General features: G+C 36.0%; 1 protein-coding gene across 1 annotated transcript in view; it reads left to right on the plus strand.

Annotated features, from left to right (window-relative positions):
• The window catches only part of LOC121637246 (metabotropic glutamate receptor 4-like), a 218966-nt gene that overhangs the window by 23155 nt on the left and 177982 nt on the right, over window positions 1-17829 (plus strand). The window lies entirely within an intron of this gene.

Genomic DNA, 17829 nt, shown 5'->3' on the forward strand with positions numbered 1-17829 from the left:
TGCAGGTCTGAAGGGGTTAAACAGCAAGCGCCCTCCCTTGTGGGTTTCTTCCAAGAACCTACAACTTGAAGAGACCAGTTTTACAAAATCTGATTTAGACATTTAGGTGGATTACTTTTACATTTTACTGGAAAAGAAAAAATTGACAAACCCTGTAAAACACTGTCCCACAGTGATGGAGACATCTGTTGCATTTGTGGTAAGCTAAAGTTGGTGTGAAGAAGGTTGGCCAGCCCACACACTGACCAAACATTTCACGGTAAATGCCCTTTCCCACCTGCAGCTTTGGAAGAAGTTTCCACTCTGCCAACATCTGCTGTAGATCTCAAAGGACCTGTGGGCTGTAGCCTACTTTTTTTCCTTCTTTTTCTTCAGTAAGGTTTGGCTTTGATCTTTACAAGAGTGAGACAGTAGAGCTTTGCTTGAGGAAAAGCTAAAAAAAAAGAATACTATACTATTTTTTTTAAAAAGAAAAATAAAGTTTGTCTAAAAAAGGGCAGTTTTAGGTCAGGGAGCAGGAGCAGGTGTTCATGCTCATTCACTGCAGGGTAATTTAATCAATTATTTATATATAAAAAAGAAAATCCCTGCATGCATGATAACATGCAGGTGTTGGAAAGAGACAGTAGGATTCCTGCAGGTGCTGGATCTGTGAACTCCACCTGACACATGAACATTTTCACTGTCAAGATTATGGATTGAATAATTAACCTGATTTAGTAATGACATAGTTACAGAAGAATGTAGCGCTGGTCACAAGACATTCAAAAGAGGCTGATAGTTGCATTACTGGGACAGAATAAAGCAGAGAGAGATTTCACTGTAAAAACTGTGTGGTGCGATTGTGACTGTGTAGTACAACCCTTTCAGCAGGTGACATACATAAATAAATAATCATATTATTATTATTATTATTATTATTATTAATAATACTACTACTACTAGTAGTAATAATCTAAACATCTTGTTGAAAGTAATAGTGGAATACAACACCAACAGAAAAAAAAAAATCATGCAATACCAGCTTTGTTAGGTGCTACAGCACAGTTTTTGCAAAAGCAATGCCTTAAAAGGATTCACAGAACATCTTTGAAGTACTTACCTGTGGTGAAGTCATCGCTGCACCTGAGGCCACTGGATCCACTCACAGATGAAAACATGGTTATGTTCAGATGAATTTTGGCCACCGACAGCCACCATATATTCAAAATTGTGCTTGACATCTGAAGTCATCTCTATTCCTATCTTCACCACTACATGCCAGTAATTCCTACACACTGTACCTTTAAACAGTACAGCAAGCTGACACTTCATCTGGACCCAAGAAGAAGGGTTTAAATAAAGGAAAAAGGGACCTAACTATTGATGGAGTTTTCTGGAAAAATATTATGTTAATGATAAATTATCACTGAACTGGTTCCAGCTTTGGACAAAATGAGCGTTAGAAGCTGACATGGTGAGTGAAGTGCAAACATTGGCACTATCTGTTGCCTGACAGGTTGTTACCCCTGCAGAAGTTAATTTGCTTTGTTGTGCAGTCTAGCTTGTTGGACTTTGCATGTGCTTAAAATAAAAATGTGTACAAGCAGAAAATGCCTGGACACAGCTCATACGCTGTTCAGTCAGTTAACTGGTCAGTTATCTATTTACTTTGTTGTCCCTTCCCTTTCAGTTGTTATCTAAACCAAAATGAATGCATGCATCATTTTCTCTACCAAACATGGCTGAACGAAGAGAGAGCAAATTATGTATTTGATGCCTTTGATTTATTCTAATGTGCATGTAGAGCTGAAATATTAGCTTTGAATATTGTGTGGTTTGCTGTGTTGTGACTGATAAGAGCAGAAGCTATTATTGTTATCATGAATACCTTGGCTGTTTTCACATCTTTAAAGTGGTGGTAGCCATGATTTTTTTTTTTAAAAAAAAGGTCTATATATATGATTTCAGGACAAATATAACACCAATTTCATATTTTTGTTGTTTTTTTACATCTGATAAAACAAGACAGTTTGATTACAAATGGGACAAAAGCGCTGGACCCAAATGTTTGCTTAATAACTTTATTTGTATTGTCTTTTTTGTACAACTATTATGCTCCCTGTTTGTAGTGATCGTATTTTAAATAAAAATATGAAGTTAATTAATAGTCCTAGATGATGAAAACCATATTTTCACCACATCCGTATTGGAAAAAACAGATATATGTGTTAATTTATTTTCTGGCATCATGAAGTAATCTGTAGCCAATGCTTATTATCTCAAAATGAAAATTAATTAACTGACTGATAAATTGGCTAATGTCTATTTATACAATGTCAGAAAATCTATTCCCAGAGGACAAATTGACATTTTTTAACTGCCTTTTTTGTCCCAAACTTTTTGACCCAAATATAACTACATAAATGTCAGAGAACAGATTCTGGCTAAAAGATTTCCTTAAATATTAGTTGCTCCCCAGATTGGTTATGATTGATGTTTGTATATTATAACATTGATTAATTGACTAGTTTTCTCTGCAGCTGTTTTGTATTCTGATTATAAAACATAATGTTGCATTGGTTGCCATTCTTGTCTGTGTGATACTTGCTTCTGTTATAGTTTTAACATTAATCTAATGTTCTTATTGTTTCAGCCCCGTGAATGGAGCATTACTTAAACTTGGTATCTTAAGGCAGACCTAAATGGTACACACTCTTGGTAAAAGGCTGTGCAGTGGCATCAGCAGGCAGCTGTATTCAATTTATCAGCTGAAGTCATTTTAATCTTGATTAAAGCTAAATTCTAAAAGGTTTTGCAGGTCTTTTATATTTATATTTATTTTATATCTATCAGGAAATGTATAAAACATATTATAAAACACGTTATCTCAAAGTATTTTTGCTGTGTTGCAGCGCTTTTGGCGTGTTTCATAATAATATTGTATGGATACTTGAAATTTCCCAAAATGAGGCCACTCTTGTGTCTTCTTTCAGATGAACAGGAATAGAAAAGCTTCTTGCTCTGGATGTGGTGGAGATTATAAAGTTGTATTCAGGCCTTCATGAAGGCCTTCAAATTCAGGATTTACTCCCCGTAGTCCTTGGCTTCATGCATTTTGTATTAGCAGCAGTAGATTAAAAGTGTTTGTGCAGTTTTGTCTACTTTATATGGATGATGGCTTTTGCACCTCACTGTGCTATGAATGAATTTTTCTCCTTTTCCAACAGTTTTTGTGAAGAAAGTCAATGGGACTCAGATCCAATAAGCAAACTTGATGTCAGATGACCTGAACTGCAGGCGCATAGGCACTTGAAGTTTGTGTGATGATAAATCATGTTGTTTCCATTATCTTGAAAAATCTAACAAACTCTATGCCTCCAAACCACTCATTCTTTCTGATATGTCCTAGTTTCCATATGTTGCAGCTTGAAGTGATTCTGTTGGAAATAGGTCTGTCAGGGGCACTGGCTTGATAAGACATAATTCCTTAATCCTGACAGGCAGGCAGGTCCAGCTCAACAGATACAGTAAATCAATCAATGTGTCTCAGAAGTAGCAGCCCTTTGTATTGATCGTGTCCCCTCCTTTCCTCTTTCTCCCTTCGCACACAAACACTTTACTAGGACACTTTAGACAGTGATGGCTTGTGATGTCTGTTGTTTAATTCAAGCACAGTTATACAAACAACTGTAATGGTCTGTATTCCAAAATATAAAGCTTTAGAAAGACTGTATTTGACCCAAAAGGAGAAGTATGTCAGGCATCACTGCTAAGCAAAGCTTAGAGTCAATAGGAGGCTGGAGATGGTTCACCTCATGCTGGCATCTTTTTATTGGGCCATTAACCAGGATCACATATTGAGTGAGATTAGTTTTCAGTGCCTGAGGGTTTGAGAGACCAAGATATGTTTTAACCTGTAGACTCAAGATTCAAACCTGCCCTCTGAAACATATTCAGTCCAGGCCCCAAGGTGTGCATGTGATGATAGGTAGGAATTGAAAGCTTTACAGAAAGGAGATGCAGTACAGCGATGAATACCAAGTAGAGTAGGTGCTTTATTCTTTAAGTATAAGCATATGGGAGGCTCGGAATGAAGCATGAGACTGTAAAGATCGGGGGTGGAAAGTGGGGATTCAGGTGGGAGAATGGGGGTGTTATTTTATTGTTATTGCAAGTTGATTATCATTAAATCAGGAAGTCAGTTTTAATATGCTCTTCAGACTCCCCAATGATTTCTTCTCCTAGCATCTTCATCCTTTCTAAACAGCATGAAATGTCTCTCTCCTCAACTCCAGGGCAAGAGATTCAGGGCTTGTTCTCGCATTTCACTCCATTTATCTTCCACTAGACGCAGCTCAGTCATCGTAACCCTCCATTAGCCATCGCCAAAAAGCATCCAGAGTCAGTAAACAGAAAATTTAGGGGATGGTCCATTTCTTTTTCCCTCCTGTTTTCAACCTAGTCTTCCAAATCACTTACAGTATCTTCAAAACAACACATTGCATATGCTGTGTTAAAGAAGACACCGATGAAGTAAGTGCAGGTTTTGGGTTAATAAGCCCTACATGCATGTCCTAAAATTTCTGTAACAGGCACAGAAATGGAGCAACCCTCTGGTGTGCCTGTCAAAAAGTTGATATTTCATGAGATAAATTACACCCTTGTTTCCTCAGGGTTCTCAGTGAAGGGAAATCAAATGGCCACAGTCAGCTATTGCAAAATAAGTCTTAGCAAGATTTACCACATATATCTCAGGAATCTAAATAAATCACAATTGTTAACTGTACGTTGCTGTTTTTCTAATTAATGTACCTTAGATTTTAAATAGTCAATCTCTCAGCTCCTATCATCCTTTATATCTAACAGTGCCGAAACACATCCGATGATCAGGGGGAAAGAAATTTAAATAATTTGATTAAATTTTCATTTCTGTTGGTTCTTTTCCTGTTTCACCCATCTTGGAGTAATTTGTGAGACTCATCATACATCATACCCTGATCATACCGGACATGGTCACATTAATTTAAATGAATACAACCATTAATTGTAGACTGAATAAGCCGACTGACTCATTGGTCAGTCATTCTGTAGCTCCTGCGTCTTCAGTCTGAAGATTTGCTGTTAAAATGTTGAATATTGTTTACAAATAGAAATAATGGCAGCCACTTTTAAATATTTGGTAATCTTAAGTTTCATTTAGATGTGATGAATAAAAAGAGGGGCGATCTGAGAAAAAATATTCTCTGTGAATGTAAATGTAAGAGCTTTTTGCCTGACAGTATGTCGAGCTGAACATGAGTAACTTAATAAATCACCTCAGGAGGATGTTGTGTAACTTACATGATAATTACCACATTTTTAAGTTTCCCTCAGCAACAAGATAATCCACCAACACTTCTGTAATTCAGGAGCACATTATTAATAGTAATGCCTAATTTAGAATGCATGCAATGGTCTGTTTTGGTGCTGTGTGTTGGTGCAATGTTTGTGTTCTCTGACAGGTGCTCTGCTATGTAAAATAACTGAATGAGTGAGGAATGTTGAACCAGAGTTTCTGTTATCATAAAGCTGGTTCTCTCTTTGCCAACCTAGATCACCATGGCAACTTATGCTCCATGCAGTCCACCGTGGACTAGGTTATGATCAGATTTTATGATTTATTTTGGCTGTGTTACATTGCCATGGAAACCTACATGCATTAATTTAATGATATAGAAAACCCAAAAATATGCATCCATGTTTGGTCCTGATTAGCTGCCAAATCCATTTCAATGCTAGTATTGTAAATAATACTGTAAATCTATTGGAAATTTGATTAAACTATTGCAACCATCCTATTGTGACTATTTACCACAGTTGGAATTAAATCATTGTAATGAATTTTGCTCATGTTCAGGCAAAAATAAAAATAACTTGCATTAATCCTTCACTATGGGAAAGTATTGTAACTAGAAGTTATTGAGCATTATCTGAAAGTATGCCACCTGGTTATATTTACTGATAATAACTAGCTTTTTTAAAATTGAACGTTTTTGTATATTCTCTATAGGTGCCTATGACCTGTTGCGTGTGACTTAGGGAACATTTTAATGTGCCCTATTGTGTGTAAAAGTTTCAATCAAATGCCCTCTTTTATGGGAGCTTGTCTTGAGCTTGAGAGGAAAAATGAGCACAATAAAGAATCTGAAAACAACTAGAATGTAATGTAAACAACACACAGCTACTTTTTTCATTGATAAATACAATCAGTATCATCTAGTCAGTAACGGTGTCTAGGTTAAATGTAATTTATTGACACATTAAACTTTATTCTTCCTGGACCTTCACCAATTAACCATCAAATAAGATTTTATGTGTGCTGCAAATGCAAATATGTTCTAGAGATGTGATGTTCATAAATGAATTGTTTCTTTTGAATGACTCTTTTAAATGAACAATTGGAACCGAGTCACAGCTGTGAGCAATTCTTTTTATATACAAATTTTCCACACTGCCTTCATCACATTTGTGACATCATAGAAGTCTGATGTCCAACACGCTCCATTCATGTGAAGCATCTATGGACAGAGTATTGTTCGGAAACAAATACTGTGAATTCTTTCCAAAACATGTACTAGAATTTGTACTGACTGCTCATGTTTCTCCTTTTTATCTATGTTTTTCCTATAATTTTTAAAGTCTTGTATAGTAGATTTTATATATTTACTTATTTTGATTGTTTGTCATTTTATATATTATAAAATTTAGTAAGATATCGTAAGAACGAGCCAGTCTTTTGAATGGCTCTTTGAAATGAACGACTCCTCAAGATCCGGCTCTCGTCAAAGAGCCATAAATCCCATCTCTAATGTGTTCTGTCACTGTATTGGTGTAAAACTGTTCACATCAAGATGCACGTTAGGATGAAAATCATCTCACATTTGTTAAAAATAACATTTATAACAAAAGCTTAATTAGATGCCAGAGTGGACAGGGTTATAAAGTGAATGAGTGGGTGGGTGGCTGAAATTTTTAACCCTTAACTTTTGCTGCAAAATCAAATTAAATTTACCCAGAGATGACATGACAGTAAAGCAACATCTTTATTGTTTGGGGTCAAACTGATGAAAGTAGTTTAAACTGGCCACCCTCTTTGGTCGTTTTATCCTGTGATGATATAAAAAAAAGGCCAGTAAATGAGCATTTATTATAACCCAGTAAACGCACATTATACACTTTGAATATAAACATGTCAGCATGTCCTACAATGCAAGGCCAGTAAGCTGCAGTAGCAGGGATTTTAAAGTTTAATACACATTAAAACAAGGAGAAGTTTTTCAAAGATCCATAACAGACTTTATAATAACAGCACTAAAAAAATTTGCAGTCATTTGAGCAGTGATGTCATTTCCCTTAAACTGACCGTGTCACGTTGCATTTAAGGTCCTCTGTGGTCCATATCTTTATCTGCGTGCAAGTCCATTGTGCAGAAAAGAGGCCATATTTGTAGCAGAATACTTCAATCAAAATGTTTTGGTTTCTTTTGATGAATGAATTGTATACCACATGTTAGCAGTTCGTTTTTTTGCTTTAGATTTTTGCTTGGGCTTCTTTAAGTTTGAATTCATTAACTTCTCATCCTGAAGAAATAATTGAAATCTATAAAATATGTGCAGCTGTCATTACACCCATCCATTAAACTGTGCTGTGGCAGTTTTAATTTATTTCTACTGTAGCTCCCAAAGAGCGTTACATGATAATGTTTCAAGCATTAAACATTTTTGCACAGAAGACTAATTTAACAGTTGGATGTTATAATGAAAAAGTAAAAAGCTGAGGGATTTACTTTCAGGTAATGAGATGTTACTCTGGAAGGAATTTGAGTTATGGAGGGACCAGTGAATTTGTAAAGCAACAGGAGGCATTTTCATCTGTAATTATTAAATGGAGGAAGGGGAAGAATTATGATTTACATATGGGCACCATAGTGATTTAACAACCAATGACTAGGGTGGGAAATGTTAAAATCATCCCACCTCTTTTGGAGGAATAAATCTACTGTAAATGAGGCGGTAATAATGGTTTGGGTCACATTGCTCCTCTCTTACTGCCAGTCACGGCATGAAGTGGGAATGATTTTGATTCAGTACAAAGCCAAGCTTCCATGTAGTTTGGAAAGAAATGCCTAAAAGTGTAGTATCTCTAATATATTATGATGACATTAGCCTATGTCTTATCTGGTAAATTAATAGCAAAATGAAGAAATAGGACAATCAGAAATTAAAGTCTTTTGAAGAGTGTACTGTGTAAATTTGCTGAAATTGATACTGACATGCTGATTACTAATGTAAAATATGCATACAGTCATTTCCCCATGATTGAAAAGATGTTTATATTTGGAAAAAGTTGTATTTCATAATTACTGTGGAAATTGATTCTGATTAGTTTTATCCTGACTCCTCGATAATATTTATGCAGTTTTGGAAACAGTGATTGAGATGAATGGGAAGCAGAATCAAAATATGATTATTTTAAATAACCAAACTGCAGTATTGGACGTATTTCAGCTACACCTCGAGGTTTGAAACCCGAGGCGTAGAAGAGAAGAAAGCCCACATTCACACAGTACAGATTTAAGTAATTGGCGGTTTTCTCAGTGTTTTAAAGTCTGTCATAAATGGGTACTTACCATTATTTGTCTCAAATGCATAGAGAACTGGCAAAGAAAAAACAAGATCCTTGTCTATAGTGCTGAATGGAGATGTTTGACCTCTATCTGAAAACAGTTTTATAAAATAATGTGCTTTGTTACATGGTTAAGAATGATGATCTATTTTAAAAAGCAATTTTAATGCAATTTTTGATATGAATTTAAAGACTGGAAAATAAATAAGTACATAATGCTGCTCAGTACATGCATATTTACTACGGAAGCCTAGAGTGTCTGTTATTGGCTATTATTCTTTTTTTTAATTGTTATCTGAGTAACAATGATTGTTTTTTCATGATAATGGGATAATTTATCTTGTCATCTCGAGAAAACAAAGTTAATTTTTCCCAAAATAACAAAATGATTAAGTTGGGCTCAAAAGTAAGTGTGTGACAAATGATTTCAATGATCAAAACAGACCCTATGACAACTGATGGGAGGGGCTACAGTCATGGTGTATATGTGTAATTATGTGACTGACTGATCAGTAAAACTTAACAGTCAGACACGTCACAATTTCAGTTTTTGTCAGACTTGATAGTAAAATCAGATGTATTGATGATGTAGTGATGGATGTTGCTCGAACTGAGATCAGCTTGCGTCCTTTATCCCAGTACAGAACTGCTGGGTGATGTTGCTGGAAAGCAGCTCAGTGGCAGATGGCTAGCTTAGTTTAGGGTACTGTTTTAATTTTATTGCACTCCTGATTTTGCTGCACTAAAAAAATAAACAAAAAAGAAAAAGAAACATTACCCTTAGACCACTCACAAGTTTGATCCACCTTTTTCATGCATCTTTTTTAAATGTACTTCAGTCATTTTCTTTCTTTCATTGGAAACAAAGTGGTAGCTTCCACTACTCCAGTCCTGGTGTGCAGCCAAGCCCTGCTCTCTTCATTCATTTTCCTCAGGGCAGCACTACTTCTACCTTCCTATTGATCTGCTGTGTAGCATCAACATGCTGGAGTGTCAATTAGAGAACCCCTCCTGCCCATCTGTGAGAGGAGAGCTATCACTAAAAGTTTCTCTGCCTGGCTTGGCCATCTAGCAGCTGTTCAGGTCTCAGAATAACCTGCTGTCTATAAACATACTTCCATATGTATGCTTGTTTGTATATGTAATGTTCCCCTTGCGGTAACAATTGGGCTACCAAATAGACTAAAATTGGGAAATTTCCAATTTGAAGTTATTTTTTTAAAGAGATGGGAGTGTATTTATCATTGAAGACTGGTTTTGTACCATTGTTGCTCATAACAGAAATCTTAAGTACATTTACAGAACATTGATGATGGCTTCAAAGCAAGAAATTTTAATGCTTGAAATTCAGTTTAAAAACAAGCTGTACAGAGCTAAGATGGAGCCACATTCATTACATCAGATGCTGTTAAATAATGGAGCTGTCCTACAAGTCCATGTCGAGATAGTTTTACTTCTAGTCCTAATATTTCTGGGATATGTCCTGTGAGCTATACAACATTTAAAAATCAATCAGCCCTCAAAGCATCTAGTTTGTATGGTTGAATCTGGAGAAGTGTCTTTACTCTCATGTAACATTTGGATGCTGTTGGAGAGGAAATTAATTAATGATGGCCAAAAACAACTTCTCGTTATCATCCACCATCTCTGCTGCAGAAATGAAATGGGAGAAAATCTGTCATATAGCCAAGAGGATGATAAGCTCAAAAAACTGTCTGAAAAGTGATAACTGTCAAGGAAAATTATTCTGATCACTTCAAGAGCCTGACAGGAGCGGGTGAGAGTATGTGACCGATGAGACAAGCTACACAATATGCCATTCATCTATTAGCTTATTACATGATTCACTTTAAAGTAGGAATGGCTTCAGTGATGAGGACTGTCATCTTAGATAAATACTGAAGTCTTTTTAAAAGGATTAGTTTGAGTGGCAGGTGTTAAATTGGGATGGAGGGGCTATGATTAGGTGGGGGTTTGGAGGACTCGTATGTACAGTAACTACATTTTACAGACTATTTGATACAATTACAATTAGTTACAATACTGAAAAAAAGGATAACTTGTTTATTTTTAATTAGTGCTGTTTATTTTTGTGGCTCACCTTTACCTGTTGTTTTCAGTTATTTCAGTCTTTTATGGAAACTTAGTCCATGATGAAGTTTGAAATTGTGATGTGACTTCACAGCTGAGTGTCAGATGATGTATAAATTATTTAGTCATTATCACATGTGTTATATTCACACTGTAATGCCATAATGGGTAGGTTCCCTATTACAGCCACAGAGTTCATGGATACAAGATGGAGCGGTGCTGATTTAAAGTTGATGAGATTTACGTCCATTATATTAAACTTTGTGTAAGTTTCACATATAAAACTAACACTGAAGAGTCAAAACAGATTAATTATGATATAGATTAGGATACCATGTCTCTATTTCAGCACAGAGGGGTATCGCCCTGGCAGGCCTTCTAAGTGTTTGTTTTGGGTAGGTGTTGGGTCGGCCTGAACCCCCACTGCTAAACCACCCCCTCAAGGCTGTGAACCTGGAGGAATCACTGCAATGCATAGTCATTAACTTTAAAGTCCCAACCCACCACTGGTCAGGATGGATTTTTTTTTTAGTGAGCTTTGCGGACCATAATGGCTGCCTGACCTTGCCTTGCACTGTGGATGGAGCTTTGCATATTTAAATCAATAATCTCCACTTATAACACTGACACTGATTTTGATCATGATATATCATGTAACACACACAAAAAAAGACCTTCTAGACACAGTAACTGGATTAAAAACTTGATTTATATCCAGAAAGAGGGTTTTAATATTTCGTAATAATCTTGCCAAAGCTGATATTGGTAACTTTTAACTTTTAAGTCTTTAAATTGCTCAATGTTATTAGATTTGTTGACAGGATTGGGGCTTTTAAAATTGTTGTTATAGATTCAGCTGCTACAGCTTGCAAGGCTCTCTAACAATACACTCTTATTTGCCTGAAGGTTATTGTATGGCCTTTTGAAATAAATGAGTGTTGTGAAATATGCTTTTGCACCTGAGGAAAGGTTGTTCTCCTGATATGAATCTCCAATCAATCCTGCAGCTGTCTTTGACATTTTGTCGCTGCTAAATGCTTTTTGTTGTTTTTCTCAAGTCTGCGTTGTCCATGTTTATGGAGGTATGCCATTAAGCGGTCATCTCTAAATATACATTTATTTAGTCTTCTTGTTCAATGCCCTTACAACTTGTTTTTCTTTATCGCCATTGTTTGTTACAGTGTTTTAAAATCAAGATGGAAATGAGGTAAATTTACAGTTTGTCAAGCCTGAAGTTAAGTAAGAGCCTCAACATTGTATCCATGTTACAGTGTATCACAACTTAGCAGTGAAAATAAGATATCTGTATACACTGACACCATTCACAGTAGCTGTGCTTCCATTTAGCTTAATGCATCTCTTCTTATCACACTGAATAAAAGTCTAAAATGAAGACTGTTATAACCACGGTGGATCATCATTCCTGAATTCTTTGGTTTTATATAAGTAACTGTTTGAGATGATTACTTCAGACAGAATGGCAAGCCCACCCATAATGCTCTGAGACCTTAAAAATTACTGAAAGAATAATTTGATTTCTGGTCAGAGAGGAAACACTGTAAGTTATTGATGTGAAACGTGGCAAAACAACCTCATCAACAAAACGCTTCATGTAATCTCACACGTAAGATCCTTCTCCTGCAGTAGCGCATACCAAATACTTGTATAGATTGGAAAGAGTTGTTTTCAGTTTGAAGAAGACATATGAGCTGTCACCCACCAATCTTTCTTCTCTACCGTCATGAAGTTTAATGACATCTGTCATTAAACTGCAGTCTTGCAGACCAGTTTATTATTTGAACAGTTCAGTGCTTACAGCTGTATTTTTCATCTCCCTTTGGTCTATCTATACCATGCAGTGTTAGCAGCAGCAGCCCTCACTCCCTTCATCTCAGTGGTTTCTCTAATGTCAGGCATGCTGCTTCTTCGTTTGTATTTGGTTATGGGGTCTAAGGTGGGTTGGCTTGCTTCCCAGTTGTCATCTGCTCTGCAGCAGTTTAAGTGGACCTGCAGTGAATCAAGTCTGAAAAATTACTTCTTACTCAGTAGGAGATAGTTGGGTGTATTCAAAGGACCTTGTCTCTTCAAATATGCTCTCAATGAATCTCAGTCATTGCTGATCCAAGGCCTCAACCTACTCTTCTGGAAAACCAATGTCTACAGCCCTATTCTGCTGCTCTGTGCTGGGAGATTGTTCCTTCGGAGCCCATTACAATCACAAGGTTTAACAGGTTGGAGACATGTACATACAAGGTGGTTTGGCATATTTTGTGTGTCTAACTCATAGTGTGTGAGCATCAATGACAAAAAGTGTTTACAACACTTGAAATGGTTCAGAATCTTGAATCTTCCTTTCAGCAGGGAAACTGTACAGCTTGGGAAAAACACAAAATACTGTTTCTAAATGTGAACACAATATTTAAATTCTTTTGTGGCAAAATTTACATTTGCCTAGAAAGAGTTGCTTGTTAAGTTTCCTTTAGATAAGTCCTCATGAAGTCAGTTTTTTAGTTCAAGTGTTTGATTACGCATGTTGCAGTAAGCCTGGTCAACATGGCCCAAAACATTATCTCATTGCATTTTGACTTCTATCAGTGAGCAGTCAACGTCTGTTTGCTTCTCTTCAAATCTTTGCTTTTTAACTCTATTTAAATACCAAATTTCTACAAAGCTGATTTTATGTCTGTTTTTTATCTTCTTCATGGAGGTGAGGGAGAAAAAGGGAGGGAGCAGACAGCCTGTCAAACAATGCGACATTTAAAACTAAACTTATCACAAAAAGTGAGGAAATTAGTGCTTGGTTGCTCGATTTATTCTTTTTTAAAATAGCAGTTGGTGTCTTATTATACATAGTTAGAAAGCCCGATTAGTCACCTTTACAAAGAGGTATAACTTGTAAGGATTGTGCTACTGTGGAACGAGCAGCGCGGCTATACGTGTTAGTAGTGCCCCCCCAAGAATGTGCCAAAATCCCCTGACGTAGTCTGCTGTAGGTATTCATGGTTATTTTTAACTTCAAGTGCTGCCAAGTGTGTGTCAGTCACAGATGTATGACTGAAACCTGATTGATTATTCCAATATGCCGGATAGACAGACAAATTGGAAAGAGGACCTGGATCCCATATCTCTAGACTCTAAGACCTAACTCCATACTTCAGGATGGCAACATTCTCCCCCACAGAACCAAGATTATTAGGACTACATTCAAAATTTGGGAGTATAAAAGATGGAAATGCCTATTGTAAGTCCAGAACTCAACCCAGTTGACCACTTGTGGGATCAGTTCAGGATTAGACTGGGATCACGGTATTGTTCATGTTAGAGTGACATAACCGTACTGGGTGACCTTCAACAACTTCCTCCTGGGCTACAGCTGGGTGGCAAAAGCTCAGGTTGGAATCGGAAGATCGGTGGATCGATTCCAGGCTTTCACTGACTACATCCCAAGACACTTAACCCCACATTGCCTCCTGATGTGGCAGTATCCCTATTGGGGTATGTGTATGACAATGCGTGAACGTGACAGGTGTAAAGCGCTTTGAGTAATCCGGCTGACCAGAAAAGCGCTATATAAATACAAGTCCTTTTACCATTTAACTGGTTGAGGAATGGGATGCCATCCCGTAGCATGTGACCAGCCTGAGGGGGAGGTGCCAAACTATGGTGGCTGCATATGGATCTTTGAAAAACTACCTAGCTCCCTGAGAGTATAAAATAATTCAAGTGTAAAAATGAGCATTGTTATGTTGTTGTATCTTTATTACTGTGGGAGAATGCAATCATCTAATTGACTAAAATAATCATAGTTGAGTAAATACAAACAGAAGAATAATATCTCATTTACCTTGTTGTAAAGGTGACTAATCAGGATTTTAAGTTATATATATATATATATATATATATATATATATATATATATATATATATAACACTCATTTGTAATATTATAGGGGTGAAATAATTAACCAAGTGTGCAATTATATATATATATATATATATATATATATATATATATATATATATATATATATATATATATATATATATATATATATTTATAGATGGGAATGTTGACTGCACTATAACTGAATACACTAATTGACATTAATTTAGGGGGGTAAAGGCACATTAAGAAAATTTTCCTAGAAATGGCATTATCAATTTTATTCTAGTTTTTTTTCCCCTATGACTGTAAACAAAACTCAAACAAAGCTGAAACAGAATGATGGAAAATATATATTTCACAATTATTGCCCCTATTTTACAGCTCATTCTTCATATTTGAATTTCTTGAGCTGTTTTTATGAGTCACAACTGACTTTTAAAATTTTACTATTATATATACTTATCTCCTGAATTTTACTGGCTCTCTATAGCTGGTGAGTTCTGGTCATTTAAAGGTCTATTCTATGAGACAGACTAATTGAAAAGACTTTGTCATCTTATCTACTTCACAGTCTGTGTTAATGAGAAGTGAAGTGAAGCCATGGCAGTTGACAGAACAGAGTGCAGATTTTACTTCCTTCAGTGTATCTGTTGTCACTGGATGGTTAATCCTAGTTAGCCAAACATCAAGCTGATAACAAGAAGTAACTGCTATTGGTGTTGCACAACCACAGTGATTTTTCACAACTGCAATATAAAATCTAACCACATCTGTCTCCACTGACTGAAAGTCATGAACACCTGTCATGACATTAGGCATGAGCCACGATACCTTGTGTTTTTCATCAAGAATGACATTGTATAATGGTACTAAAAGACCCTGAAAATATAATTTAATCAACTACTTATAATAATACTAATAATAAATACAAATATTACCAACCATCAATGAAATATTATGATCATGACACTCAGGGCCTATTCAGTCTGAAACGTTAATAAGAGAATACTGGGCTTCCAATTTTCCATTTTTATTAATCAACACTGGAGCAGAAAATTTAAGCCAACATGGATGTCAACAACTAGCTTTATTAGTTGTGTTAAAAAGACCAAAGTTGCAGTAAAAGTGAACATGTTTGATCGTGATAAAAATAACTAGTTTCTATGACAAATTCATTGCTATATGACAATTGTATTAGAGGTTGGATTTTACATAATCAGGCCACTTATAATGTGATTTGGTTTTAAGTGACAGATGAATACATATTGCTTTCCAATAGATGTGCATTGGCATTAGGTAGTCTGTTGGATGCATCCCTTTTGTAACACTTTCATAAAAATCTCTTTGAAACTCTTACTCACACTCATATTCACACACACATTTTCCCTTTCACATTTGCACACATATTTGCAAAGACGTGAAACTGATTTGCCAATAGCAAGAGTTAACCAGTGCTTGAAATGCTGGAGCTTGGTTTATTGTTATGAAGACTCCTCACAGCTGGCAGGTGCCCCTCTTAGGCTTGCTGCAATGTCTTCCCCTGTGTGGTCATCTGGGGAGTAGCAAGTTAGGTTTTCAAAGTGCACTAAGGTCTGAAGGGACTTCGCTGTATGGTTTGACAACATATTGGGTGTCTTTGCAAAAAAAAATCTGCAGGTTTTATTGCCGCTGCTACTCTTTGTTAGCATTTTTTAAAATTCAGCTGGGGTGTGGAATGAGCTAAAATGTGTGCAGAAAAACATAATGCACCACTTATCCTTGGTATTTATTAAAGCTATAAACCCAAGCTTGGGCCTCAGAATCATATCTGTTATTGCTCAAGTAATTTCCCTCTGCTATTCTTTGCTCTGACTTGAATGTCATGTGACCAGAGTGTAATCACTGCTTGTGTGATTAGAAAATCTTGTTTTATGATATTATAAATAAAATTAATCGTTCAACCCTACAACACAATGGCTACTTCAATCTTTTCATACAGTGGACAGTTTTTAAAGCATGGAAATGAAACCTGCTTTAAAAACCTCCTTTTTTCTTAATGGAAAAAAGGGTATGAAAATATGCAAAACCTGCAGTACAAAGTGCAAATACAGCAATTTATTTTAAGTTAAAATGATCTTTTCTTTTTTTAAAAAAGATACAAAATCAAGTGCCCTGTTTCCTCAATGCACCCATAGTTTAAAATGTAAAAAAAAGAGAAGAGAGGAAAAAATGTGTAGGGGACCAATAGTGCAGAAAGGGAGGCTATATTGTAATTAATTTTAAAACCCTTAATCCAAGCACTTGAAACCTTCAAATTATTATTATTATTTTTGTATGTAATGTAATGGAGAGATGTGTTCTTGTAGTCTAGTGCAGTTTTCGTTCAGTCTTTTACATTTTTGGAACAGTTGAGAAATTAAAACGGAATTTACACAAATTGTGTGTGTTATGTATTTTCTGGATAATCCGAAAATGGAACAGCAAATCGGGAAGTAAAAAACATAAATTAGAATTTATGTTTATTTTTTTTTTTATGGAATTAATGCATTGTGCATCTCCAGAGGCAAATATGAACTCTTTCATGGTATCTCAGGATAGAAAAACTACAATAATCTCTAATTTGTTGTACTTGCCTTTTCTGAGGGCCTGAACTTGAAAAACTCCTAAGAGTCTCTTAGACCCACGTATGGGTTCTATCCATTATTATGTTAATACATTTTTCCTGTCGTAAACAGGCATCTCTAGGTAATGCTATAGTGGTCCATTAGGCACAAAGAGATTTTGACTGTATCAAAAGCTTATTCAGGGCTTTTGAACTTCCCTTCAAGCCTGAAATGTTTATAATGATCTGACAGGCTTTGAAGCAGCAGTGGTAATGCACTGGTATGCTGCTTACTGCCAAAGCCAATAACACAGTCTTGTGTTACAGGAAATGTGGAACAATCAGTAATTTTTCAGTTTGTAAGGTTAACATTAAAGAGACAGGGGAAAAAAAAGGGAATGTAGCATTTCAATAGCAATCGCTGGCAAGGTTGATGTGTGAAAACAGAACACATGGGATCTGACTCTCTGCTCTATCAGCCTTGAGAGTCTATAACTACCTTTCAAAACTAAAAAAATGATTGAATTTTTAAGAAAAAAATTTACTTGGGAAGAGAACTGTCTCCTCTATGCACTGTAACGCTGAAGTTAAAAGGTTAAGTTTAAAAAGAGCTATTGAAAAGTTC

Source organism: Melanotaenia boesemani, chromosome 3 (assembly GCF_017639745.1).
Source record: "Melanotaenia boesemani isolate fMelBoe1 chromosome 3, fMelBoe1.pri, whole genome shotgun sequence".
Classification (NCBI taxonomy): Eukaryota; Metazoa; Chordata; class Actinopteri; order Atheriniformes; family Melanotaeniidae; genus Melanotaenia; species Melanotaenia boesemani.